Source organism: Saccopteryx bilineata, chromosome 9 (assembly GCF_036850765.1).
Source record: "Saccopteryx bilineata isolate mSacBil1 chromosome 9, mSacBil1_pri_phased_curated, whole genome shotgun sequence".
Taxonomy (NCBI): domain Eukaryota; kingdom Metazoa; phylum Chordata; class Mammalia; order Chiroptera; family Emballonuridae; genus Saccopteryx; species Saccopteryx bilineata.
Window position 1 is genome coordinate 77,563,043 of NC_089498.1, and position 25,931 is coordinate 77,588,973.

Here is a 25,931-nt window from a genome sequence, read left to right on the forward strand (position 1 = left end):
AAATTTCAAACATCATAAATGTATAGAATAAGGAATGTGAAAGCCTCCCATAATCCCATAGTTTTTATTCATAGTTTAGTATAGGTTTTTCAGATGTTTTTGCTGTGCATATTTTTACATTAAACTAATTAATATTTTAAAAACCTTAATAATCATATTTAATCTGTTTTGCAAATTGCTTTTTCCATTTAACAATATATCTTTGACATATCTCATATTAAATCATGCAGATCTACTTTGTTCCTTTTAAAGGCCAGTTTGTATTATGCTACACGTTGTCCCATCTATTTAACCAGCCCCTATTGGTGGACAGTTGAGAGATCAGTTTCCATCTTTTCATTGTTACAAAATGGTTACAGTGAACCTTTAATGTGTATTTTTCTGTACTTGTGTAAGTATTTCTATAGGAAAGAGTCCCAGAGTGGAATTGCTTGGTCCACAGGTAAAAACATCTTTGTTTGTTTGTTTGTTATGCACTTATTTTGAATACAAAAACAATTTTCTCCAATAACTGGTACTGCATATTGAAGGCCGTGACTCATTCTTTCAATTCTCAAATACACGCAACTACTTGGACCCTGATGAGAATCATTCATGACTCTCCCAGCGCGCACTCCATGTCCTCTCTCCATTGATGGGTGGTGTCAGAGGCCAACAAAAGTCTTCCAGGGAAGGCACTTCTCTTCTGGCTTCCAGAACTGGAGACAGAGAGCTCCTCCTTCTGACTGACTGAAGGTGGGTGTTCCAATTGAAAGGGCGTTTGAGTTTCCACTTGGATCTGCTGAGCTGAAGGTGCGTCCGCTAACTCCAGGGTCACCACACCTGGCACACCTAAATCACCTCCTTCAAGGCCCTCAGCCCTCCATGCTTCTGTCCTGCATGGCCAGGGCAAGGAGGACTACGTTGTTTCCAGCTTCTTGAGAAACAAACATGACCAAGTTCTTTGTGAAGTCATGGATGAGAGGCTCGTCCTGCCCGAGAAGACCTTTAGTAGTGAGCACGGGCTCGCTGATGTCACTGGCCACATTGCTGGGTTCTAAGGAGACCAGGGTATTCATCTTCCCCAAACTGGACCACCACCACCAGGATGTGACTGCTGAAGGCTGTGCAGACCACCTGGCTGGGACCACTCACCACTTCAGCCTTCTGTTCTGATATCACCAAGGCTTGCTTTCCATGGCTGGGTTTCTTCAGTGGCACCTTGTTTACTGTGTCCCCACAGGTAAAAGTATCTTAAGCTTAAACAGATATGCTGTAAAATGTAGGAAAAGTGTACAAAAGTATTTATTTTGCCACATTCCTGAGTATAATTAATTGATCAGTTGTCAACCTGATAAACTTAAACTGATATTTTATTATAATTCAAGTTTGTTTAATTCTCTATGAGTCTGAGCCTCTTTCCACCTATTAACCTAACAGAACACCAGGGAGAGGGGTGGAGAAGGCTGTTACTGGCAGCAGAATAATGGGGAGGGAGAGCCTTATTTCACAGGTCAAGGATCTATAGGTCTGGCAGTTCCAAATGGAAAGGGGAGAAGAATGGGGTTGGAGAGGGTCTTTGCTTGGGGCGGAGGGTGAACAGTGCAGTATGCAGATGGCGTTATACTAAGTAGTACACATGAACCCTATATGGGTTTGCGAACCATTGTCATCACAATAAATTCAGTTTTTAAAAATGTAGCACACTGCCTGACCTGTGGTGGCGCAGTGGATAAAGCATTGACCTGGAAATGCTGAGGTCGCCGGTTCGAAACCCTGGACTTGCCTGGTCAAGGCACATATGGGATTTGATGCTTCCAGCTCCTCCCCACTGTCTCTGTCTCTCTCTCTCTCCTCTCTAAAATGAATAAATAAAATAAAATAAAAATTAAAAAAAAATGTAGCACAGGGCCCCTGGCTGGATAGCTCAGTTGGTTTCCCAAAGCATGGAGGTTGCCGGTTTAATCCCTGGTCAGGGTACGTGCAGGAACAGCTCGATGTTTCTGTCTCTCTTTCTCTCTCTCCCTCCCCTTCCTCTCTCACTGAAATCAATCAATAAAATAAAATAAAATTAAAAATTAAAAAAAAATGTAGCACAGGGAGTAAACACACAATACGGTGTACACAGCTGTGTTGTAGAATTGGGCATCTAAACCTATATAATTAAGTTAACCAGTGTCACCCCAATACAATTCAATTAAAAAATATAGCACAGAATTTTGCAGATGCAGCTGTAAACAGGATGAGCTGACAGGAACACTGCAAGAGAAATGTAATCAACTACAAAGAAATCAACGTGTAATTGACTAAATAGAGTATATAAGCAATGGCTAAGTTTCCCTTTAGGGAGGCAGAGTTTTGGATATGAGTCCAGGTCTCCTTCACTTGCTTCAAGTAAATAAAACTGCCCTGGCCAGTTGGCTCAGTGGTAGAGCGTCGACCTGGCGTGCAGAAGTCCCGGGTTCGATTCCCGGCCAGGGCACACAGGAGAAGCGCCCATCTGCTTCTCCACCCCTCCCCCTCTCCTTCCTCTCTGTCTCTCTCTTCCCCTCCCGCAGCCGAGGCTCCACTGGAGCAAAGATGGCCCGGGCGCTGGGGATGGCTCCTCGGCCTCTGCCCCGGGCGCTAGAGTGGCTCTGGTCGCAACAGAGCGACTCCCCGAGGGGCAGAGCATCGCCCCCTGGGGGGCGTGCTGGGTGGATCCGGGTCGGGCGCATGCGGGAGTCTGTCTGACTGTCTCTCCCCGTTTCCGGCTTCAGAAAAATACAGAAAAAAAAAAAAAAAAAGGTAAATAAAACTACCTTGTGACAACCATGTCTCATTTTTTTTATTTTTATTTTATTTATTCATTTTAGAGAAAGGAGACAGAAAGAGAGAGAGAGAGAGAAAGAGAAGGGGGAGGAGCAGGAAGTATCATCTTCCATATGTGCCTTGACCAGGCAAGCCCGGGGTTTCAAACTGGCGACCTCAGCATTCCAGGTCGACACTTTATCCACTGCACCACTGCAGGTCAGGCCGTGTCTCACTTTTTATTAGAGAACCCCAAGTGGCAAACCCCTTGAGTTCAGTAACAGTCTGAACCAGGAGAAATGGGCTGTGTGTAGGTGGCAATTGCCTTGAGCATCAAGCTGATGTGGCTGGACCATACTTAAGGCTAGAAAGTTCAAACCAAGGAGTGACTAGGTTAACTTTTCTGCATTCAGTCTTGTTGTTTTCTAGTAGAAATGGAAAGCCTGCCTCTGCCTACATTCCCGTGAAGAGTCTTTCCTCAGAGGAACCCAGATTCAGAACACCTGCCCCCACAAGCCTTCCCCTTTTAAATGTACCAGTGCTCTAGTAGGGTTTCAGTCCAAGATGGGGACTTTGGGCTCATCGAAAGATTAAGACACTTAAGTCATCAATAGAAGAAATTTGTGTAAACCTGTAATATCTAAATTCTTATACTTTTCAAAGTGTACAGTAATTAGTAGCAACCAAAATTATTTCCTGCATAGAACCTGAATTCAAAAAACTCAGTGTGTTAGCCACTAACTTCACTATTGTTTTCGAAAGGCTTCCTGAGGGTTGCCAGGTCCTGTAGCTAGACATAGGTATTCAAAGGAGAACAAGAGAGACTTGGTCTGGGGGAAGAAATTTTTACTTCAAAACAAACTGGTCCTCCCTGCTTCTCACTTCAGAAAAACACAAAAAATAAATATAAATAAATAAATAAACTGGCAACATTCAAATATTATAAACAGAAGCAAAAAAAACCCCAGATCTGATAAATAAAAAAAAAGTGAGCTAGCGAGAGAGACTCTCTGACCTGTATTTAAAAGAATACACACTAAATGCAAATAATTATTTTATCCTGTTTAATGATTACCAAAGGAGACCGTATGAGAAAGTAGCTGCAAATGAATGTCAACTAATGGAAAAACCTGTTAAAAATGTGACTCATCTGATAATTGAGTTCTAATATATAAGAATCATTAGCAATTAAAAGTAATTTCTATCAAAAATGCATAATCTGAATCTAATCATGAGGAGACATCAGACAAACCCAAACTAAAGGAAATGCTACAAAACAACTGGTCCGTAATCTTTAAAAGCATCAAGATCCTAAGACTAGGTTGAGGAACTCTTCCAGATTCAAGGAAATTGAGAAGACAGCACTACACGCACCCAGGATGGGGCCCTGGTCTGGGAAAGAAAACCACAAAGGGCTTTACTGGACAGTTCATGAGATCTGAATATGAACTACAGATTAGATAACAGTACTTTAACAATATTAAATTTTCTGAATTTGATAACTTTATTATGATTATTTAAGAGGACGTCCTTAATGTTAGCAGCAAAGATGGAAATATTTGGAGATAAAAGTCTACAATTTGCTCATTGTAAATAGTTCATTAAAAAGATAATAGTATTTATTGTACACTGTAATAAAACAAGAATAGAAAAAAAATTGGTGAATCTAGGTGAGGAGTATATGGCCGTTCACCAAATGGTTTTGCATTTTTTCTGCAATTTGATGTTCTTCAACATAAAAAGTAAAAAATAAAAAAGCCTTGAAGATATGTGAAAATATAAAGGTATCATCAATGAAAGAACATGTAGCCTAAGAAAAAGCCTTATAAGAGTGTATTTGAGCCAAACTGATAATTGCTGGGAAGCAAATCTCAACGGATTGAAAAAAATGCTCCAGAGAACGGCAGTTTTGCAGCTTATTTTATACATTAGAATCAAAGAAGGAAACATGGCCTGACCTGTGGTGGCACAGTGTATAAAGCGTCGACCTGGAAATGCTGAGGTCGCCGGCCCGAAACCCCGGGCTTGCCAGGTCAAGGCACATATGGGAGTTGATGCTTCCAGCTCCTCCCCCCCCTTCTCTCTCTGTCTCTCCTCTCTCTCTCTCTCTCTCTCTCTCTGTCTCTCCCTCTCCTCTCTAAAATGAATAAATAAATAAAAATTTAAAAAAAAAGGAGGAAACATAAAGAGAGTTTACATGAAATTCACTGACACTTGATTAGGGAGCTAGGAGAAAGCAAAGTGGGGGGAAATCTCTGAGGTTGGATAAAAAGTAAGACAGGGAGACGTACTTCTTTTACACTGGCAGGTCCAGGATAGGAAGGTTTTGCAGCACAGAGAGGTGGTGTGTGGGAAACGAGGTAACAGCAGGGTCTTGTGTTCTGGTGCCTGTGGTGCTGCTTTCAGGGGGTCTGGAAAAGATGATGACTCTGACATTTCAAAGGTATGTTATCTTAGATGCACAAAGATAAAAAAACAATTTCAAAGGTAAAGATTGACCTTAGTCAAGGGAGGAGCAGGCCAAAGACTTAACTACTCACCATCACCCACTTTTAGTTAGGAATTTTTACCTTCAGACCACCCTGTGTGGTTACTTTGGTTTCTGGGTTTGTACAGCCCACCATGGGGACTCCCTGAGCTTTGCAGGCTTAGTAGACGGCCCCTTTTTAATCCATAATATCTCTGATATGTCTGGCGTGGTTGGAGTCATTGTCTAGAATGGCTCCATCATGCTTTCTGGAAGAAAAGGGGTCTAACCATGTGAATAGAGCAGTTTTAAATGCCTGAATTCAGCCCTCCTAATGTCACATCGATTTCTCTTGCTCATGGAATGTGGCTTTTAGGAAAATTACACCAGTGGCCAAGCCCCAAAATGAAATCAGCTTTGGGGACAAGAGTTAACTTTCTATTTCTGCCCAATTTGGCCCCTGAACAGCAAACAATATATGATGCTTTGGCAACAATAGCTAGCCAAGTCAATCTCTGCTAAAGGCTAGAAGTTGTCTGCATTTTCTTCTTTTTTTTTTATTTCTTATTTTTTAAGATTTTATTTATTGATTTTAGAGAAAAAAGAAAGGGGAAGTGAGAAGCATCAGCTCACAGTTGCTTCACTTTAGTTGTTCATTGATTGATTCTCATATGTGCCTTGACCAGGCAAGCCCAGGGTTTCAAACTGGCAACCTCAGTGTTCCAGGTCAAGGCTCTATCCACTGTGCCACCACAGGTCAGGCTATTTTCCCTTTTTATAAATTTGAATATTTTTGGCTCTTCCTGGTGAAGCCAGGAATGTGCTAAAGTTTCCATCAATTACAGTTAATCATTTGCATGACACAATCTGGACCACCCTGTACCTTGCTGTTAGAAAAGAACTTTTCATTTCCTTCTATGCCCCTGAGAAGTCAAGTTCAGGATCTTCTGAAGCTGCTCAGGCTCTGTGGATGGGGATTTGCCCGTCAGTCAGCCTGCTGCATGGGAAGCCAGAGCACCATGAATCTGGGAGGGGCTGGAAGAGTATATCAGACATGGCTGGATTGGGGCTCAGCAGGGTGGGAGGCCGATGGAGGTGGGCTTCTTGACTCTCACATGCCCTTTAATGTTGAGACTGCTGACTTCTAAAGCTATCATAACACCTTGAAAATTCACTACATTTTTGTCACAGTTGAAATGACTGTTTTGTGGCAGAAGTTGAGAGAACTTGAAAATGTTTTTTTCCCTTGTTTATTATGCAAATTTACCTAGTAGGCCACAGGTTCTTGGCACTTAGAAAGTGAAACTACGGTCACTGAGCTCTTGGGTGCCAGCTGGGGGCTCAAGTAGTGAACTAGATAATCACAGTCCTTGCCCTCAAGAATCTCAGAGAGGCCTGACTTGTGGTGGCACAGTGGATAAAGCATTGACCTGGAAATGCTGAGGTCACCGGTTCAAAACCCTGGGCTTGCCTGGTCAAGGCACATATGGGAGTTGATGCTTCCAGCTCCTCCGCCCTGTCTCTCTCTCCTCTCTTTCTCTGTCTCTCTCTGTCTCTCTCTCTCCCTCTCTGTCTCCTCTCTAAAATGAATAAATAAAATAAAAATTTAAAAAAAAAAAAAAAAAAAAAAAAGAATCTCAGAGAGAACAGGAAGAGTCAATAGATTAGGACAATATAATGTAGTATGTCATATGTTACAACACACAAAGAGCAATTGCCTAGACAATATGTTTGTTGTTGTTATTTTTAAGTTGAATGGCAAAACCACCAAAAAAAGTTAAAAGATAAGTGATAAACTAGAGGGAAAAAATTTGCATATGTGTCAGTTGAAGGGCAAAATCAATGCAGAAAAAAAAAAAGACCTACCACACAATAGAAAAGGAAGCCAAAGGAACTTGCCGACAAGTCAGTGAAAAGGAAACACAAATGGCTTTTAAATCTATGAAAAGGTGCTCACCTCACTCACGAACGGGGAAATGCAAAATGAAATTTCAATGGGATACCACTTTCCCCTTGGCCAAGAACAAAAGGTTGGTAACATGGAGATCTGGGGAAACAGGTCCTAGATATCTCTGCAAGGAGTGTGTATTGGAACAACCTCCCTGTTGGACACAATGTCCTTAGCCGTATATATTTAAAATGCATATCCTGTAACTCAACAATCTCAATGCTAGGCACTAATCCTGCAGATTCACTTAAAACTTGCAAAATGTCATACTGTTAAGTGAAAAAAGCAAGGTACAGAACAGTGCATTTCATATGCTATCAGTTGAGTTTATATGTAAAACATATGGCAGCACCAGAATTTTCTTAACTTTCCTCCTGATGCTGGGTTCATTGTTCCCATGTTTTTATGATTGTAAGTAATGCTGGATAGACATCTTTTGTACATGAATCTTTGTACATAACTCAGGTTACTTCTCTGTGACAGTCCAGATTACTCAGTCAAAGAGACAGTATGGTATGCTAACAACCACTGCAGCAACTATCACCATTTGTTAAGCAGATTGTATTTTTTCTCTTCATCCTCACAACAGCCCTGTGAGGTAGGGAAGAAGACCCCCATTCTCCTCAGACTTGAGGAAAGGGGCGCAAAGGCAGCGAAGTGACTTTTTCTGGGGCACATGCTGGGATGGTGTGGGCTGGAACTCACATCTGCTTGGCTCCCAAACCCCTGCTTCAGAGCCCAAGCATCTGCATGGGGCATTTTTAAGGCTTTTGATAAGGCTCTTATCAAATTACTTTTGTGGACAAAAAGAAAGGGGGGAGCTTTATGGAGGGTAATCTCACAGGGTGATCTGAGTGTAAGCTCCTAACAGTGCTGGTCATGGTGGTTAGTCACACCCCAGGCATGTAACTATTTAGTAAAAGGCTATCTTTGCCTTAAGCAGGCCTCCTCCATTGTTTCTCTGCATCTAGGTTGACACACCTTTGAAATGCCCCCTTTACGACACTTCTGATACCTGCTCACCTTTTCAGGCTTCACTACCCTGTGAGCCAATCCCTGTCTTGCTCTCTCCCACCTTCATGTGATCTTCCTTAGGTTCCCTCCTAATCCCAAACGCAGAAAAGAAACTGCAAAACTGTTATTGTTCAGAGCATTTAAGATCTCACACTCCAGCATATGTCATCAGTTTGGCTCAAATAAACTCTTATAAAAATTCTCTACAGGTTTGGACAGTTCTTACATCAATACTTTCCAGAAACCTCATATCAGTTTACACTCCCCTCCTCCCATAAAAATGCCAAACTTGCCCACTCTGGAGGAACTCCGTATTTTCATCTTCCTAATGTAAAGGGGAAAACATAGCAACTTACAGGTCATTCATAACCACTGGATCGGAACATTTTTCATGTTTATTAGCTGCCTGTACTTTTCCTCTTTAGTTAAATGTCCATCTTCAACTGTATCTTTTTAAAAATATATAAAACTGTCTTTAAAATGTAACATGTAAATAATTATCCAGTCTCAGTAAAGCCACTGGCGCACGTGGACAGAAGCAGCAGTCGAGGCAACCAGATGGGTTGTTCTGGCTGGTGTGTTCTTGGCTTTAGGCTGGAGATCCAAATCCAGGGGGCCTGGGACTGCTGCAGAAATCAGGCTCATTCAGACTGAGAAAAGAGCCCTGGCCAGGTAGCTCAGTTGATTAGAGCATTGTCCCCATGTGCCAAGGTTGCCGGTTCAGTCCCTGGTCAGGGCACATACAAGGATCAACCAATGATGCATAAATAAATGGAGCAACAAATGGATGTTTTTCTCTCTCAAATCAATTTAAAAAAACAGATTGAGAAAAGGTGGCAGCAAGGAGTTGGGTGTGATGCTTAAACAAAACCAACACGAAGGTGTACTGCTTTTTCTGCTAGAGCAACAAATGTCTGGGGCCCTCGTTACTGGACTGGCCCTTTCCTTCTGCTGGTAACATGAGGCTGGGACAGCCAGGCAGGCCCACTTTCTGTGCGGGGCAGGGCTCCTTCAGGAGAGACCGTTTCTGCCTGATTGCAACCGCTGGTGGCATGCCATGACAAAAGCAGAAAGGCTAGGTGCGGGCTCCCCGACTTCAGGGCGCCCAGAGGCCACACCGGGCCCACCAGTTGGAAGGGAGCCCAGCACCTGAAGAGGCAAGAGAGATGGTGGCCCCACGGAGCAGGGTTCTGGAAGCCCTAGTGGGGGCAGGGTGCACAGGAGGCTGCTGTCAAAGTCTGCTGCTCACTGCCAGCCTTGTGCGCTTGACGGCAGCCCTTCAGCAAGGTGAATTGTTTCAGAAAAGGTCTCATTCACACACTGCCAAGACATCCACGACCTATTCTTGAATTTACACAAAAATAAAAGCAAAACAACAGCCTGGCTAATTTAGCAACCTGCAAGATGCAGCTGGTGCTCCTCTGTGTGCAGAAGCTCCGGGCCTTCTGGCCCCCGCCCGCGGCTTGGGGAGGTCTCCTCGGAGTTATTTTGTACCCTGCAGCTCCAGGCCTGATTGTGACAGCTGAGCGACTTAGCTGGCACCGTGGGATGCGGGATGCGGAATGACAAAGGCGCAGAGCATCTCCCGGTGGTGGGGAATGAGGGCTGGTGGGGGAGGGCACTGGTGCGGGCTTGCACGAGGAGCCCCTCCTCCCCAGCTGTCTGGAGGAGCACTCACGTCCTCTCTCCTTCTGCCTCTCTAAAGGATAGTCTTCCAGCAGTCAAGTGAGGGGACTAGCAAGCCAAAGTGGTTATTCCAGTGTCCTCACAACCTGGAAGTGGTTGGGCCTCAGTCGTCCCCAAGGCCTGGCCTGGGACAGTAATCTTCTGTGTCACCACCAGCCGCATCTTCTTTCTCTTTTCCACCATGAGCCATGACTCCTTCCTCCTTCCTCAAGGCCGCTTCTTCTCCCTGGGCTCCTACCGATGTGCATTCCAGTTCTCAGTTCTCTGTGGCTGCAGCCGCTGTGGCCGAGGCGAGGTCGTGGGTGCTGTGGGGTTGCTCCTGGTCCACAGACACCATCTGGGCAGTGTGGGGACTGTAGTCACTCAGTGCCTGTGTGGGCTCCTCAACAGCCCCACTGGCCCAACCACAAGGAGCAGTGGCTCCAGGCCTGAGCTTTGAGTTCTTGGGGGAAATTCTGACCTATGGTCAACTGCTCAACACCTCACAGCCACAGTTTCCTTGTCTGTAAAATGGGGGACAACAGCAGTCTTTAGAAGGATTTTTGTGAGGATCAAATGAGCCAATAAAGAAAAATCACTTGGCATTATAAGTACTATATAAGTGGTAGTTATTATTAATAACGCTGTTACACCAAGCACTCTAAAGCCATGTTCAGCAAACATGCTCCCTCAGTCCACTTCAACATCCTGAGTTCCCACACTATTTATTCTTAGGGGTTCTGAGTGGAGCCACTGAATTACACAACGACATATATAAGATAAGCCTCCCTACTCTTTTAATTGATGGGAATAAAACACACTTCTCCTAGCCACCTTGCAAATCAGCTTCTAGGTCATTTGTCATTTCTTAGAGCTCCCAGATGAGGCTAAGAAGCTGCTAAGAGGACTGAATGGACTGGGGCAGAATTTCTTTCTCTTAAGAAATAGCAAGATTTCCAAGAAACATCCATTTCCAATATATAATATAACAGCCCTTGATGGGTCACTCAGTTGGTTAGAGTGTTGTCTTGATACACCAAGGTTGTGGGTTCAATCCCCAGTCAGGGCATATACAACAAATTACTGTTTCTCTCTCTTTTCCACTCACTCTCTCTCTCTCTCTCATCAGTAAATAAAAATTTAACCCTTTGAGTAGTATGAATGTTCATGTATGTTCTCATGCCTTCTGACCATCCAGAGTATGACTAATTTATTTTAAAAATGTGTAAGACGAGCCTCGGCCTGGCGTGCAGGAGTCCCAGGTTCAATTCCCGGCCAGGGCACACAGGAGAAGCGCCCATCTGCTTCTCCACTCCTCCCCCTCTCCTTCCTCTCTGTGTCTCTCTTCTCCTCCCGCAGCCAGGGCTTCATTGCAGCAAGGTTTGCCCGAGCACTGGGGATGGCTCTGTGGCCTCTGCCCTGATTGTGGCAGAGCGAGGCCCCAAGATGGGCGGAACATCGCCCCCTGCTGGGCATGCTGGGTGGATCCCAGCCGGGTGCATGCGGGAGTCTGTCTGACTGCCTCCTCGTTTCCAACTTCGGCAAAATACAAATACAAATAAAATAAAATAAAATAAATAAATAAAAATAAAAATGTGTAAGGCAACATAAAAAAAGGCAAATGTATGCTCTTCTTGTTTCTATAAATTGGTTATCAAACAAACATGACTTTAAGTTAATAAAACTGTAACTGGAACTAATTTCATTTTTTGAAAAATAACTCACTCCCAGGGGTCAGCGAGCATGAAAAAAACTCACTACTCAAAGGTTTAAAAAATATAATATTCTTGTAGTTTTTAATTCATAATTAAATGAGAGGTGAGAAAGTTAATTATTTGGAAGCCAACAAAGTCATGCTGAAGTACTAAGGTGATTTGATTCTGACTTGCTTCTCTCCATTTTCAGGACAAAAGATAGTCGATTCTAGCTTGAGAATGACACTTCTGTCCCAGGCTTTCGCAGCTTTTATTCACATGGAGAAGCTGATCCACTTTTTAATTCTCGCCATCTCATCAATAGTTTCACTAAGGTTCTTGTAAAGCCAGTAGCCACAGCCACCATCACAGCACTTGGCCCATGTAGGTTTGCCTTTGATTCGGACAGACGGTAATGAAACAATGGAGCTAAGAACTGGTGGGCCACTAGCTTTAATCTTAGCTTGCACCCAGTGGGCGAGAAATACACACAGTAGGAAAACACTTCCCTTTTCATTCTGGGCTCCCAAAGCCACTGACTTATCTGAGTTTCCTAGAATCAAAGTTTTCTAGCTCACCAGCCTTATTCACCTCTGTTCCCCATCTCCTTCTCTGCACAAACTCTGCACTAACTGGCTTCTCCTTCAGCACTCTGCCATCTTGGCTGCCTCTCCTCTCCTCTCCTCCACATGGCCTTTCTCTGCTCTCCTCTCTAATGCTAATCTCAGGAACCAAGAGAGAGAGCAAGCTCCCAGTCTGCCCCATTTTATAGTGTAGAAATCAAAACTTTTAATCCAATATATAAACAAGGAAGTCTCTGATACAAAGTCACTTATCTGAGGCATGATGGGATTCCTCATAAGAGTGCACCACTCCCTATCATGCAATAGTCAAGGGTGTGGGGAAAAGCTTAGTCTTAAAACTAAGCCTTAGGCTGTAAGAACCCTGCCTGCTTACAGCCTGTCCCCCACACCCAATACAAACTATAAGTGAGCAAACATATATATCATAGTTACAAACTTATTTGACCAACAGTTCTATAGAGAAAGTTCCAATGTAACATACTATACTTTATATATCCATCACAGCCATGGGCAATGGAAAGTCAGCTAGCGGGCTTGGAGAAAACGATTAATTAGTGGAGAGGGAAGTGATTTTACCTCAAAGACATAGTCACTGAGATTTAAAACAGGTATTTGTAAAGTACTGTATTAAGGAAATATATTAATTTAGGTTATGCAACACCACTACCTACTGTAGTAGACAAACTTCAATATTTCTTTGGCTTAACACATTTCTCCTATTACATGTCAAAGCAAGTGCAAGTAGGAGGAGTCTGCTCCATTCAGTCACCTGGGGTCCTGTCCAACAGTGGCTCTGCTAACTCTAGTTAGTTCCTCACTGGAAACACATGACTTCTGAGATGCTTTGGAAAAAAAAGAGAGGAATGGAGAATGATCACCTGGTTCTTCAGTTCCTTAAGCCAGAAGTAATACGTATTACTTCTTTCATCATCTATTGAAAGGAAGGCTGTGAAATATAGAGCTGAACACTAACCTTCCTGCCACAGACTGAACTACAACAAACTCCAAATAAACTGAACTTGGAGTTTTATTTTAGGTCATCAGTTATGATTCAGAAAACTAACTTTAGGAGCCATTACTGAGTGTTTACTAAAGGTTATCATTTGATGTGTGGCATTGCAATTGAAAGAAAACAGAAGATTTCAGTCCCAGCTAGTATATGTGACAAATTACATCAGCTACAAACTCCACTAGGGGCTTCTAAAACAGTTGTGGAGGAGAGAGGAGCTCCTCACAGTATAGTACTCATGGCTCTGACCGGTTAAATCAGTGTATTAGAGCATCATCTTGCAACACAGGTTGTAGGATAATTCCCCAGTCAGGGCACATACAGGAAGTGACCATTAAATGCACAACTAAGTGGAACAACAAATGAATGCTTCTCTTGCTCTCCTTTCTCACCCTTCCTCTCTCTCTGTCTCTCTAAAATCAATCAATAAATGAAATAGTATGATACATATAATACTCTTGATCTTAGAAGGAGAAAAAGGGATAGATAGTGATGTAAAGCCAGTAGCCATGGCCACCATCACAGCCGCCTGGCCCATACAGGTTTGCATTTGATTCGGACAGACAGTAATGAAACAACGAGCCAAGAACTGGTGGGCCATTACCTTCAATCCTAGCTCACAACCGGCAGGCAAGAAATACACACAGTGGGAAAACACTTCCCTTTCCATTCAGGGCTCCCAAAGCCACTGACTCTTCTGAGTTTCCTAGAATCAAAGGCCCCACCAGCCTTATTCACCTCTGTTCCCCATCTCCTCTCTGCACAAATTCTGCACAAACTGGCTTCTCCTTTCAGCACTCTGCCCCTTGACTGCCTCTCCTCTGCAATGCTGATGGCAGGATCTGAGAGAGACACCCCCCCCCCCCAGGTCTGCCTTATCTGATAGTGTAGAAATTAAAGCCTTTAAGCCAATATACAAATAAAGTCTCTGATACAAAGCCACTTATCTGAGGTGTGGGATTCCTCATAAGAGTGCACCACCCCACATCATGCAACAGTCAAGTGTGTGGGGAAAAGCTTAGTTTTGAGAAGATCTTAATATTAGAAGGATGTTGATAAAATCTTAGTATTAAAATGGTGGGAAAGGCTTAGTCTTAAAACTAAGCCTTAGGCTATAAGGACCTTGCAAGTTTACAGCCTGTCTCCCACACCCAATGCAAACTATAAACGAACAAACATATATATCATATTTACGAATTTATTGACTAACAAATGATAAAAAGAGAACAAGGGAAAATAAAGAAAAACAGATGGTCCTTACCAGGCAGTGGTGCAGTGGATAGAGTGTTGGGCTGGGATGTGGAGGACCCAGGTTTGAAACCTCGAGGTCATTGGCTTGAGCATGGGTTCATCTGGCTTGAGCGGAGGCTCACCAGCTTGAGCGAGGGGTCACTGCCTTGAGCATGGGATCAGAGACATGACCCCATGGTTGCTGGCTTGAGCCCAAAGGTCACTGGCTTGAAGCCCAAGGTTGCTGTCTTAAGCCCAAGGTCACTGGCTTGAACAAGGGGTTACTCGCTCTGCTATAGCCCCCTGGTCAAGGCACATATGAGAAAGCAATCACTGAACAATTAAGGAGCTGCAACTAAGAATTGATGCTTCTCATCTCTCTCCCTTCCTGTCTGTCTGTCCCTATCTGTCCTTCTCTCTGACTCTCTCTCTGTCTCTGTTAAACAAAAAAAATAAAAGAAAAACAGATGGGAGTGGTTCCAAGTATATGCATAAACAGATATACACAGTAGGGAAAAAAATAACAAATGTATATAATAATTAAAAGATACCCATTGGTCAAATGCTAAAATATTAAATGTTTTAAAGACAGTCCCCAAGAAACATATATAGCTTAGAAAAGACAGCATAACAGAAAGTACTATTTTACAGTGATTAGGAAATGTATTTAGCATGCTTTCATTATATTTCATGAATGCCTATGATACATAAGACACTATAGCCTGACCAGGTGGTGGCACAGTGGATAGAGCGTCGGACTGGGATGCGGAAGGACCCAGGTTCGAGACCCCGAGGTCGCCAGCCTGAGCGTGGGCTCATCTGGCTTGAGCAAAGAGCTCACCAGCTTGGACCCAAGGTCGCTGGCTCCAGCAGGGGGTTACTCAGTCTGCTGAAGGCCCGCGGTCAAGGCACATGTGAGAAAGCAATCAATGAACAACTAAGAGGTCGCAACGCACAACGAGAAACTGATGATTGATGCTTCTCATCTCTCTCCGTTCCTGTCTGTCTGTCCCTGTTTATCTCTACCTCTGTAAAAAAAAAAAAAAAAAAAAAAAGACACTATATACAAAAGAAATCTTAAAGCTATGAAGTTTACAGTCTAATTTATGAACTAAAATACCTGTATAGGCTTTAGATAAGCAGATAGTTAACAGATCATTAACCTTTTGTTTTATTCAACATCATTTATTGCTACCACATGCAAGGCAATTTGCAGAATATAAAGATGAACCAAACCCATTCCCAACCCTGAGGGAGTTTCTGCACAAGGTTGTTGTGATCAAGCTCAACCATGTTCTCTCACAAGCTGTTAGTTACTAATACCAGAAAAGGAATTAAGCTGGTAAAATGGCTCACTAGGCTGATCTCTTTGGCCTTCTTTGGGTTGATTTAGACTTGCTAATTTGAATAATGGGATGTTGACTGCATTGAGTACCTTATATCTGGAAAGGTTAATTTAGGCCCTCTTTCTACATTTCTGTTGAAAAATTGAAAGAAAAAAATTTCCAGAAATGGAATGATTATGACACATGCAAGTCTTCTGAGGAGGCTCAACAGTCTGGTAAGTTCTAGTAAGTTATTTCTTAATACTCTGGTTTCCCTAGCTGAAATTTTTTTTTTCTTTTTCTTTTTTTTGTATTTTTCTGAAGCTGGAAACGGGGAGAGACAGACAGACTCCCGCATGCGCCCGACCGGGATCCACCCGGCACGCCCACCAGGGGCGAAGCTCTGCCCACCAGGGGGCAATGCTCTGCTCCTCTGGGGCATCGCTTTGCCGTGACCAGAGCCACTCTAGCGCCTGGGGCAGAGGCCAAGGAGCCATCCCCAGCGCCTGGGCCATCTTTGCTCCAATGGAGCCTCGGCTGCAGGAGGGGAAGAGAGAGACAGAGAGGAAGGAGGGGGGGATGTGGAGAAGCAAATGGGCGCGTCTTCTATTTGCCCTGGCCGGAAATCGAACCCGGGTCCCCCGCACACCAGGCCGATGCTCTACCACTGAGCCAACCGGCCAGGGCCCCTGGCTGAAATTTTTATCTCAACTTTCAGTCACAATAGAAATACTGACTGAGGTTAAAAAAAAATTGACTGAAGAATATGTGCCAAAATGTCATCTTTCAGTGTCAGGACCTACAACTAATTTTTCTCCAGTTCCCCCTGTTTTTCTTTATTATCCATACTTTTTTTTTTTTTTTTTTTTTTTTTTTTTTTTTTTTTTACAGAGACAGAGAGAGAGTCAGAGAGAGGGATAGACAGGGACAGACAGACAGGAACGGAGAGATGAGAAGCATCAATCATTAGTTTTTTGTTGCGACACCTTAGTTGTTCATTGATTGCTTTCTCATATGTGCCTTGACTGTGGGCCTTCAGCAGACCGAGTAACCCCTTGCTCAAGCCAGCGACCTTGGGTCCAAGCTGGTGAGCTTTTGCTCAAACCAGATGAGCCCACGCTCAAGCTGGTGACCTTGGGGTCTCGAACCTGGGTCCACCGCATCCCAGTCCGACGCTCTATCCACTGCGCCACCACCTGGTCAGGCATCCATACTTTCTATGACAAACATAAGTAAAGAATGCATTAGGAAAAATAAAGTTATTCAGATGTTTTACTCTTTTATCAATTCTTTAGCTACTTTCATTAATTTAACAGATATTTACTGAACATCTACTATGTACCAGACACTATGCTAGGCTCTGAGGACATAACTGCCCATGTGGGTTTATTGTCTCAGAAAACCCATGTTTTAAGACAATGCCATGCTGTGACTTGCCAAGGACACACATTAGTTGGTGGCAAAGATGTATAAATATCTGCTGTCTTATTTTTAATTTGAGAGCTCATCCATATGTTTTCTAAAATTTTTATCTATTGATTTTTTTAAGAGAGAGAGGATGGGGGAGAGAGAGAAACATTGATTTGTTGTTCCATTTATTTATGCATTCATTGGTTGATTCTTGTATGTGCCCTGACTGGGGATCAAACACACAACCTTGACATAGAGATGATGCTCTAACCAGTTGAACTATCCAGCCAGGGCTCCCTTTCATATTATAGGGTGGGACAAAAGTAGGTTTACAATTGTGAGTATGTGAAACAGTTTATCTTGTATTATTATTTATTAATTACTGTATTATTTCCCATATGAACAACTAACTGTAAGCTACTTTTGGCCTATCTTGTATTTGCCACTTGCCCTCTGAGCTATATATAGTTTTTTCTGTATTGAAGACAGAATAAGAGAAAACCATCTTTGATTACTTGAGCACCTTGGGCTGAGAATATTGAAGAAAATTGTCAGTAGTTAGATTGAACATGATCTACACTTTCTTATTCCTAAAAACGTATAAAATAGTCTAGTGGTTCCTAAATGTATTCTGATCAGGTAGCCAGACTTAGAGATAAAGTTTCACTGTCTGCATTAAAATTCAAAAAAAAAGGAAGAAAGAAAATGTACATGTTGATGTAAAGTTATCCACTTTCTTTTTGTGGGAAAGGCTACCCTTTATTCAGAAATTATGTTCTTAATATTTGAGGGGTTTAAATGTCCTTTATTCTTGGAATAATGCAGATAGTGGATGGCAGTTCTTTTTATTTTGTTTTATTTTATTTTTTTAATTGATTTTAGAGGGAGAAGGGAAAGGGAGAGAAACACCAACCTGTTGCTTCATTTATTCATTCATCCATTGGTTGATTTAAAAAAAAATGTTTTATTAATTTTAGAGAGAGAAACATCAATTTGTTGTTCCATTTATTTAGGCATTCATTGGTTGATTCTTATATGTGCCCTGACCAGGGATTGAACCTGCAACCTTGGTGCACTGGGATGATGCTCTAACCAACAGAGGCAGGGTAGTTAGGTCTTTTTATTTTATTTTAAATTTTACTTAGAGGCCCTAGACCAGGCATGGCCAACATACAGCCCACGGGCTGGATCCAGCCTGCATAATGAGTTTATGCGGCTTGCGATTAAAATTTTTTCTTTCTTTTTTTTTTTTTTTTCAAACTTTTCTTTTTTTTTTTTTTTCTGAAGCTGGAAACAGGGAGAGACAGTCAGACAGACTCCCGCATGCGCCGGACCGGGATCCACCCGGCATGCCCACCATGGGGCGACGCTCTGCCCACCGGGGGGGCGATGCTCTGCCCATCCTGGGCATCGCCATGTCGCTACCAGAGCCACTCTAGCGCCTGGGCCAGAGGCCACAGAGCCATCCCCAGCGCCCGGGCAATCTTTGCTCCAGTGGAGCCTCGGCTGCGAGAAGGGAAGAGAGAGACAGAGAGGAAGGCGCGGCGGAGGGGTGGAGAAGCAAATGGGCACTTCTCCTGTGTGCCCTGGCCGGGAATCGAACCCGGGTCCTCCGCACGCTAGGCCGACGCTCTACCGCTGAGCCAACCAGCCAGGGCGCGATTAAATTTTTAATATTCGCCGCTACTTTAAAATCTCAGCTACTCAGAAGCAGAAGCGTCTTTGATTATTGGAAATCGAGGTATTTAAGAAGATAGTGAGTCTGACTAGGCGGTGGCGCAGTGAATAGAGCGTCGGACTGGGATGCGGTGGACCCAGGTTCGAGACCCCGAGGTTGCCAGCTTGAGCACGTGCTCATCTGGTTTGGGCAAAGCTCACCAGCTTGGACCCAAGGTTGCTGGCTCAAGCAAGGGATTACTTGGTCTGCTGTATCCCCCACCCCACATCAAGGCACATATGAGAAAGCAATCAATGAACAACTAAGGTGTCGCAACAAAAAACTAATGATTGATGCTTCTCATCTCTCTTCGTTCCTGTCTGTCTGTCCCTGTCTATCCCTCTCTCTGACTCTCTCTCTTGTCTCTGTAAAAAAAAAAAAAAAAAAGAAGAAGATAGTGATACGCAGAAAAGAATTCCATATGTGACTAATTCAGGGTTAATTTCCAATAATTGGTTGAATGGATTCGCGATACTTAATTTTTTTTTAAAAATTTCATTATAAAGATTAACAACTTTTGTACTCATCTTTATCTGTATAAAATGTTTGATGTTTAGCAGCAATGTGAAACCCACATTCTTTGAGGTGGAGTTTGCCAGTGTGTACCCAAGATCAAACAATTCATTATTTTTGTGGTCAAGTGTGCTGAATCAAGTAGCATTGTAGTATATAGACAATAGCTACAGTTGATAACTGAAAACGTGTCCAGGCTATTTGTAAAACGAAATAATTGTTTTATTTGAGATATAACCCCTTCAAGCTCATTCTATTAATTAAATATTGTTTTGATTGATTGTGATACAGTTTGGATATTTATTCGGTATGTAATTATATTTTTATTAAAAATAATATTGTATATTAAATTTTTTTCACTCACATTTAATTAAACAAATTACATAATAAAATTTTGTTTACTTAAACAAATTGTTTTTGTATTTAACATTTTTTAATTATAATATTTCATCTGGCCCGTGAAAAAAGTTTTCTTTCTAATTTGGCCTGGGGGCAAAAACTGTTGGCCATGCCTGCCCTAGACAGTTGGCTCAGTGGATAGAGCATTGGCCTGGCATATAAATGTCCTGGGTTTGATCCCCAGTCCAGGCACACATGAGAAGGGACCATCTGCTTCTCTTCCCCTTCTCGCTTTCTTCTCCTGCTGCAGCCAGTGGCTCAATTGGTGCAAGTGTTGGCCCGGGCACTGAGAATAGCTCTGTTGATCCAAGCGCTGGTATGAGGGTGTCAGCCTTAGGTGCTTTAAAAATAGCTCGATTCCAGCCCTGGCCGGTTGGCTCAGTGGTAGAGCGTCGGCCTGGCGTGCAGGAGTCCCAGGCTCGATTCCCGGCCAGGGCACACAGGAGAAGTGCCCATCTGCTTCTCCACCCCTCCCCCTCTCCTTCTTCTCTGTCTCTCCCCCTCCTGCAGCCAAGGCTCCATTGGAGCAAAGATGGCCCGGGCGCTGAGGATGGCTCCATGGCCTCTGCCTCAGGCGCTAGAATGGCCCTGGTTGCAACAGAGCTTCCCGTTTCCAACTTCAGAAAAATACAAAAAAAAAAAAAATAGCTTGATTCCAGCATTGGCCCCAGACAGGGGCTGCTGGGTGAATCCTGGTCAGGGCACATGTGGGAGTCTGTCTCCCCTCCTCTCACTTAAAATTTTTTTATTTAGAAAATTAAATTTAGGCCCTGGCCGGCTGGCTCAGAGGTAGAGCGTCGGCCCGGCATGTGGAAGTCCCAGGTTTGATGCCTGGTTAGAGCACACAGGAGAAGCGTCCATTTGCTTCTCCACCCCTCTCCTTCTCCTTCTCCTTCCTCTCTCTCTCTCTCTCTCTCTCTCTCTCTCTCTCTCTCTTTCTCTCTTCCCCTCCCACAGCCAATGCTCCATTGGAGCAAAGTTAGCCCCAGGGGCTGAGGATGGCTCCATGGCCTCCACTTCAGGCACTAGAATGGCTCCGATTGCAGCGAAGCAACGGCCCAAATGGGCAGAGCATCGCCCCCTGGTGGGCATGCTGGGTGGATCCCGGTTGGACGCATGCGGGAGCTGCCTTCCTCCCCACTTCTAACTTCGGAAAAATACCAAAGAAAAATGAAATTTAATGGGGTGACATTGGTCAAAAGGAGTACATAGGTTTCAGGTAAACATTTCTATAGCATTTGAACTGGTGATTATGTTGTGTGCCCAACACCCAAAGTCAAATCCTTTTCCGTCACTGTATATTTGTCCCTCTTTACTACCCTCCCATTTTTTTTTTAATGTCCTTATCATCAAAATTTAAAGTTGACAACTCTGTCAGTTCCTTCCAAATTTGAAAATCCAAGTCACTGGGAAATCACTAAATTAAATATTGGAGTACTTCAAGCTTTCTTTGAGATATAGCCTGGTGCTAAAAACTGTCTATTAATAGTCTCTTATAATGATTAATGAAAGATCACCATAATTTTGAGTCTCAAAACAAAAACAAAAAGATCTCTGGGAACTCTGATCTCTCAGCCACATTTAGCTAATTTTATAATCTTTAACTACCTTCTTCTTCAGAATTTCTCACATCCTCCTATTTTATATAAATCAATGGTTTCTTTATTCTGCACAAGGTGTTTAAAAAAAATACTGATGGCCCTGGACAGTTAGCTCACTTGGTTAGAGCGTTATACCACTAGTCAAGGTCATAGGTTCAATTCTGGGTTAGGATACATACAAGACTCAACCAGTGAATGCATGGATAACTGAAACAACAAATTGATGTTTCTCTCTCTCGTCTTCTTTCTCTAAAATCAATGAAAAAACAACTGATGAATGGGCCCCACTCCTAGATAGTCTTATTTAAGTGGTTGCCAGTGGGACTTACATGCTAGGTTGGTTCAAAAGTTTCTTTGGTAATTCTAATGTGGGGTCTGGTATAGATCATGTTTCTTTATTAAATAGCTTCTATGTGTCAGGCTCTAGGGTACTTAACCAGATGAATAAGCTGATCTCTGCAGTAGAAAAGCTAATTAGGAGAACAGACAAGCAAAATGTGACAACACAGGGTGGCAAGTGCTTTTATTTATTCCATAATTTCAACAAATATTAACAGAGTATTTAACAAGTGCCAGGGCTGGAGTAAAGGTAAGCTCAAATCCTGTGGGCCTTTGCAAAGATCAGGAAGACTTCACAGAGGATGCAGCAGCCAGGCAAGAATTTGGAGGAATTCTTCTTCAGGGTCTTCATCAGATAAGATAGGAATGGTGGGCATGGCTGCAGAGGGAACAGTGTGTGCTGAGCATGGAGGAGTGTGGTGAGTTGGCAGAAGCTAGAGATGAGATATTGGTTGGGTGCAGATGTGCATAGTCTTAGAGGTAGGCTAAGGAGTTTGCATTTAAAAGACATTAACGGTTTTTCAACAGGAAAACACAGTGGAGTATAGGTGCAGAGTATCCGTGTTTAAGATAGTACTGGCTGTTCATACACAAAGCTTTTGCTTGGATTTGTTACCCTATTCAAAATGAGTGGTTTGACTAATCATCCTCTACCCCCTCTGCCATTGACTGATGTAATCAGACACTGACCTTGTGGGGCCACACTTTCCAGTCAATGAAGAGAGGCAATTCCATGTGGCAGTTGGAAAGGTTTGTGGTATAGACCGATGTTTTTTAAGCCAGTGGTCCCCAACCCCTGGGCCGCGCACTGGTACCGGTCCGCAGAGAAAGAATAAATAACTTACATTATTTCCATTTTATTTATATTTAAGTCTGAACGATGTTTTATTTTTTTTTAATGACCAGATTCCCTCTGTTACATCCGTCTAAGACTCACTCCTGACACTTGTTTCGGTCATGTGATACATTTATCCGTCCCACCCTAAAGACCGGTCCGTGAAAATATTTTCTGACATTAAACCAGTCCGTGGCCCAAAAAAGGTTGGGGACCACTGTTGTAAGTGACTAATCGAATGTAATAAAAAATCATGGGCTGAGACCTAAACAAATCAGTTCAGGGTCCCTGTTGCTGCCCCCCTGCCCAATTTCCTTCAGAAGGACTTGTCAGTGCATCTGTGGATGTGATACCTCTTATCAGGATGTTTTTCTGACTTACTTCAGAGCAAGTAAAAAACCCCAAAAGATCAAACCCTCCTGGTTTCCTTCAGCTCCTGAAACATTTTTTTTTAATTCTTACTAAGGACTAAGGACAAATAGGTCAGACCATGGAATCATCCTAGGGACCATACATACCCTTCAGATAAAACACTCATAGAACACATTCCTTTCCAGTTGGAAGAAAAGGATTCAGCTAAGACCAGTGCTTCTCAAATTTTGTGACAATAAGTTTCAAGTAAAGTCATGGCTAAAAAATGTAGATTTAGAAGCCCTACTCCATACCTACTGAATCAGAAACTGGGGTCAGGCCAAAGAAACTGTTTTAAGTACTCCTAGATCATTTTGATGCCAGTGATCTGTGAACCAAACCAGCAGTTTAACTGTAGTTGCCAGCAGTTCTGGCCAGTGGTAGATGTTGGCAGATGTCTTGGGGGAGGGAGGAAGACTGGTCAGATGAGCCCCTGAATTTATAATCCTTCAGCATAGTCAGCTTGCAAATTTTGCAGGATGCTTGGTTTTCAATTCAAGTTATTTCTAGGTTAACTTCTTAATTGAGCTGTTTGGCTTAGCAGAGGACTTGAGATACCACAGATAAGAGAGACGTTTAGGAGTAAGCATTAAGTACCTCTGGCTGTGTCTCTGTTATCCTTTCCAGTTCCACTTATCTGAAGAGCCAGGATTTCTCAAAGGACAAGTAACCTTAGAGGGGAGTATCAATGGGAACGCAGCACATTCCCTTTCCTTGCATGTTCCTGTTGGGGAACTTTGTTTATTAAGAAAAGAATCTCAGAAAACACAGCGAGATATTAGATAAAGATATTTCTTCTGTGGTTGCCAGGTCTTGAGGTTACAGGAGTACAAGTTTAGACAAATAAGTCCCATTTCTCTCTAAAGTGTCTCTTCACTTCTTGATGCAATGGAAATCCATGTGGCTAACTCATTAGTGATAACGAGTGTTAGATGCTCATAAATCTCCCACAATTCATTGGCTGAAGACATCTTAAATATGGTCTTTTTGGGTTTTATTGTCTTTGGTTGCTTCTTTAGCATACTTCAGTTTGAGTGTATAGATCTGGGGTTTTGAAACTTGTTTTTAATTAAGGCATGGTTTATTTTTATTGCTTGAGATAAAATGCAGTCCGGCGGACTCAGACCTAAGTTACAAAATAAAGTGCATCTGGGCAGACCCTAGGGGAAAAAAGAAGAACATAAAGGCTAAAGTGTCTGCCAGGATTCTTAAGTTTACTTAGTTACTTTTGTAAAATAAAAATTCCAGCACCTGCATTATTAAAAAAAAGCACACCTTATAAATGTCTTCTCTTTGAAATATCTAAATGAACTAGACTGAATTATGAACTAATGGCTTGTAAAAATTCACCTTGAGCCAGCTACTGAGGATACTAAATAGAGGAGGCAGACAGAGACTGAAGAAACCCAACCTGCTGTTTGTTTGTTTTATCAGTAATGTAACTCAAAAGTAGCCAAGCCCATGGTGGGAGGGGGAATCTTTCCCTGTGTTTTGTTTCCCTGAACTGAGTCTGTGAATGCCAAGATTTAATCTAAAGAGGTTTGTGTTTTAAAAACTAACAACCAAGTAATAAAACACCTATAAAAGGGGTTTATAATGGAACTCGTGACAGTTTTCAGTGTAGCATTACAAGTATCCTGCTCCCCCTCTCCCTTTTTCTATCCTTTCATCCAACTCTCTGCCCTTTGTCTTAGCACCTTTCTCACCTTGCTGCCAAGAAGCATGTAAGTAGGAGCAGCTCATGCCTCAAAGGAGCAGACCATCTTTAAAAAGTGAAGTGTGTATTGTGTGCACTCTTCATTTGACAGGGCTGTGCTGGTTTTGTTTGTCTGAGATAAGCTGCTGTAACCAAGTACCTACCTAGTTTGTACCGTGGTTTCTAATGGGGAGTGGAAGATGTTGCAGCTGCAGTGTCAGTGGCGTCAGGACACCAGGATGTCAACCAAGACAGGAAACCCCCTCTCCCTGGCACCATGTATCACCCTACAAAAGGCCCAAGATGGCCTGACTCCAGGGACAGGCTTCAGTCAACAGGTGGTTTTCCACCCAGGCCACCATGCCTGAAACTTGGTTCTTTTACAAAGCCATAGTTCTCTCTCTCTAAAAGAAATGGCGCCTGGGAAGGGAAACTTTGTACTCAAACTCTGTAGGAGCCATTTCTCGAGTCTACTTTTATTATTTTCTTGTCTCCTGTGCCAGCATCCAACCCATCTCCGAGGAAGAACTCTTCAGAGTCTGGAGGGAGCTGAGAGGCATGTGGGCAGCGTCAGAGTGGCCTTGCCTGGGCGGACAGAGGAGCCCCCAGCCTCCCTCATGTGGGCCTCAGGAACTCGGGGGGCCCAGGGGAAGCCTGGAAAACCGAACTTCGCCATCAGCTTTCCTTCGAGCGAGGGCAACAGGAGAGGGGGGATGGGCCCCCCAGCGGTCTTCCCCCGACTCCTCCGCCCCCAAGCACCCCTGCCATCCGGCTGCACCGCCCTAGAAAGCACTCAGAACGCAGCTCAGAGCTCTCCAGCTCCTCGCAGGCCGGGAGAGAGCATCTTGAGGGGCAGCTTCCCCCTCCAGCCCGCGTCTGACATCCTCACTCCCACCCAAGGATGCCGCTGCCGTGCCCTGTCCGCAGTCGCTGAATGTCACTGCTCCCTCTTCTTCCTGATCAGGGTAGACAGAGCTCCTGAGGCATCCCCCACCCCAAAACTGTCGCGATCGCCCGAGGGTGCAAGGCCCAGGCGTAGGACGAAGTTTGGGACCCACAACAGTGGGAGGGGGGCGCGTTGGGGAGGACCGCACCTCTCAGTCCCAGCCCTGGAGGGCACACTCCCCGCCCCAAACGGCCCAGGCGTCCCCATCCTCCTGCGGACACCGGCATCCTCGCCCTCCCCCGAGGGCGCCGAGCGGAGCCCCCCAAGGCGGAGGCAGGTACCCCCGGGGCGGGGACTGGGGCGGGCGGGGTCCAGGCTGCGCCCCCGGCCGGGCCGGGCGGGCTAGCTGGCGGCGCGGG

The 25,931-nt window shown here is 43.7% G+C and overlaps 1 pseudogene; it reads right to left on the reverse strand.

Annotated features, from left to right (window-relative positions):
* Positions 1 to 813: 813 nt before the first annotated feature.
* On the reverse strand, positions 814 to 24,673 carry LOC136313657 (proteasome assembly chaperone 3 pseudogene; annotated as a pseudogene).
* Between the last annotated feature and the right edge of the window lie 1,258 nt (positions 24,674 to 25,931).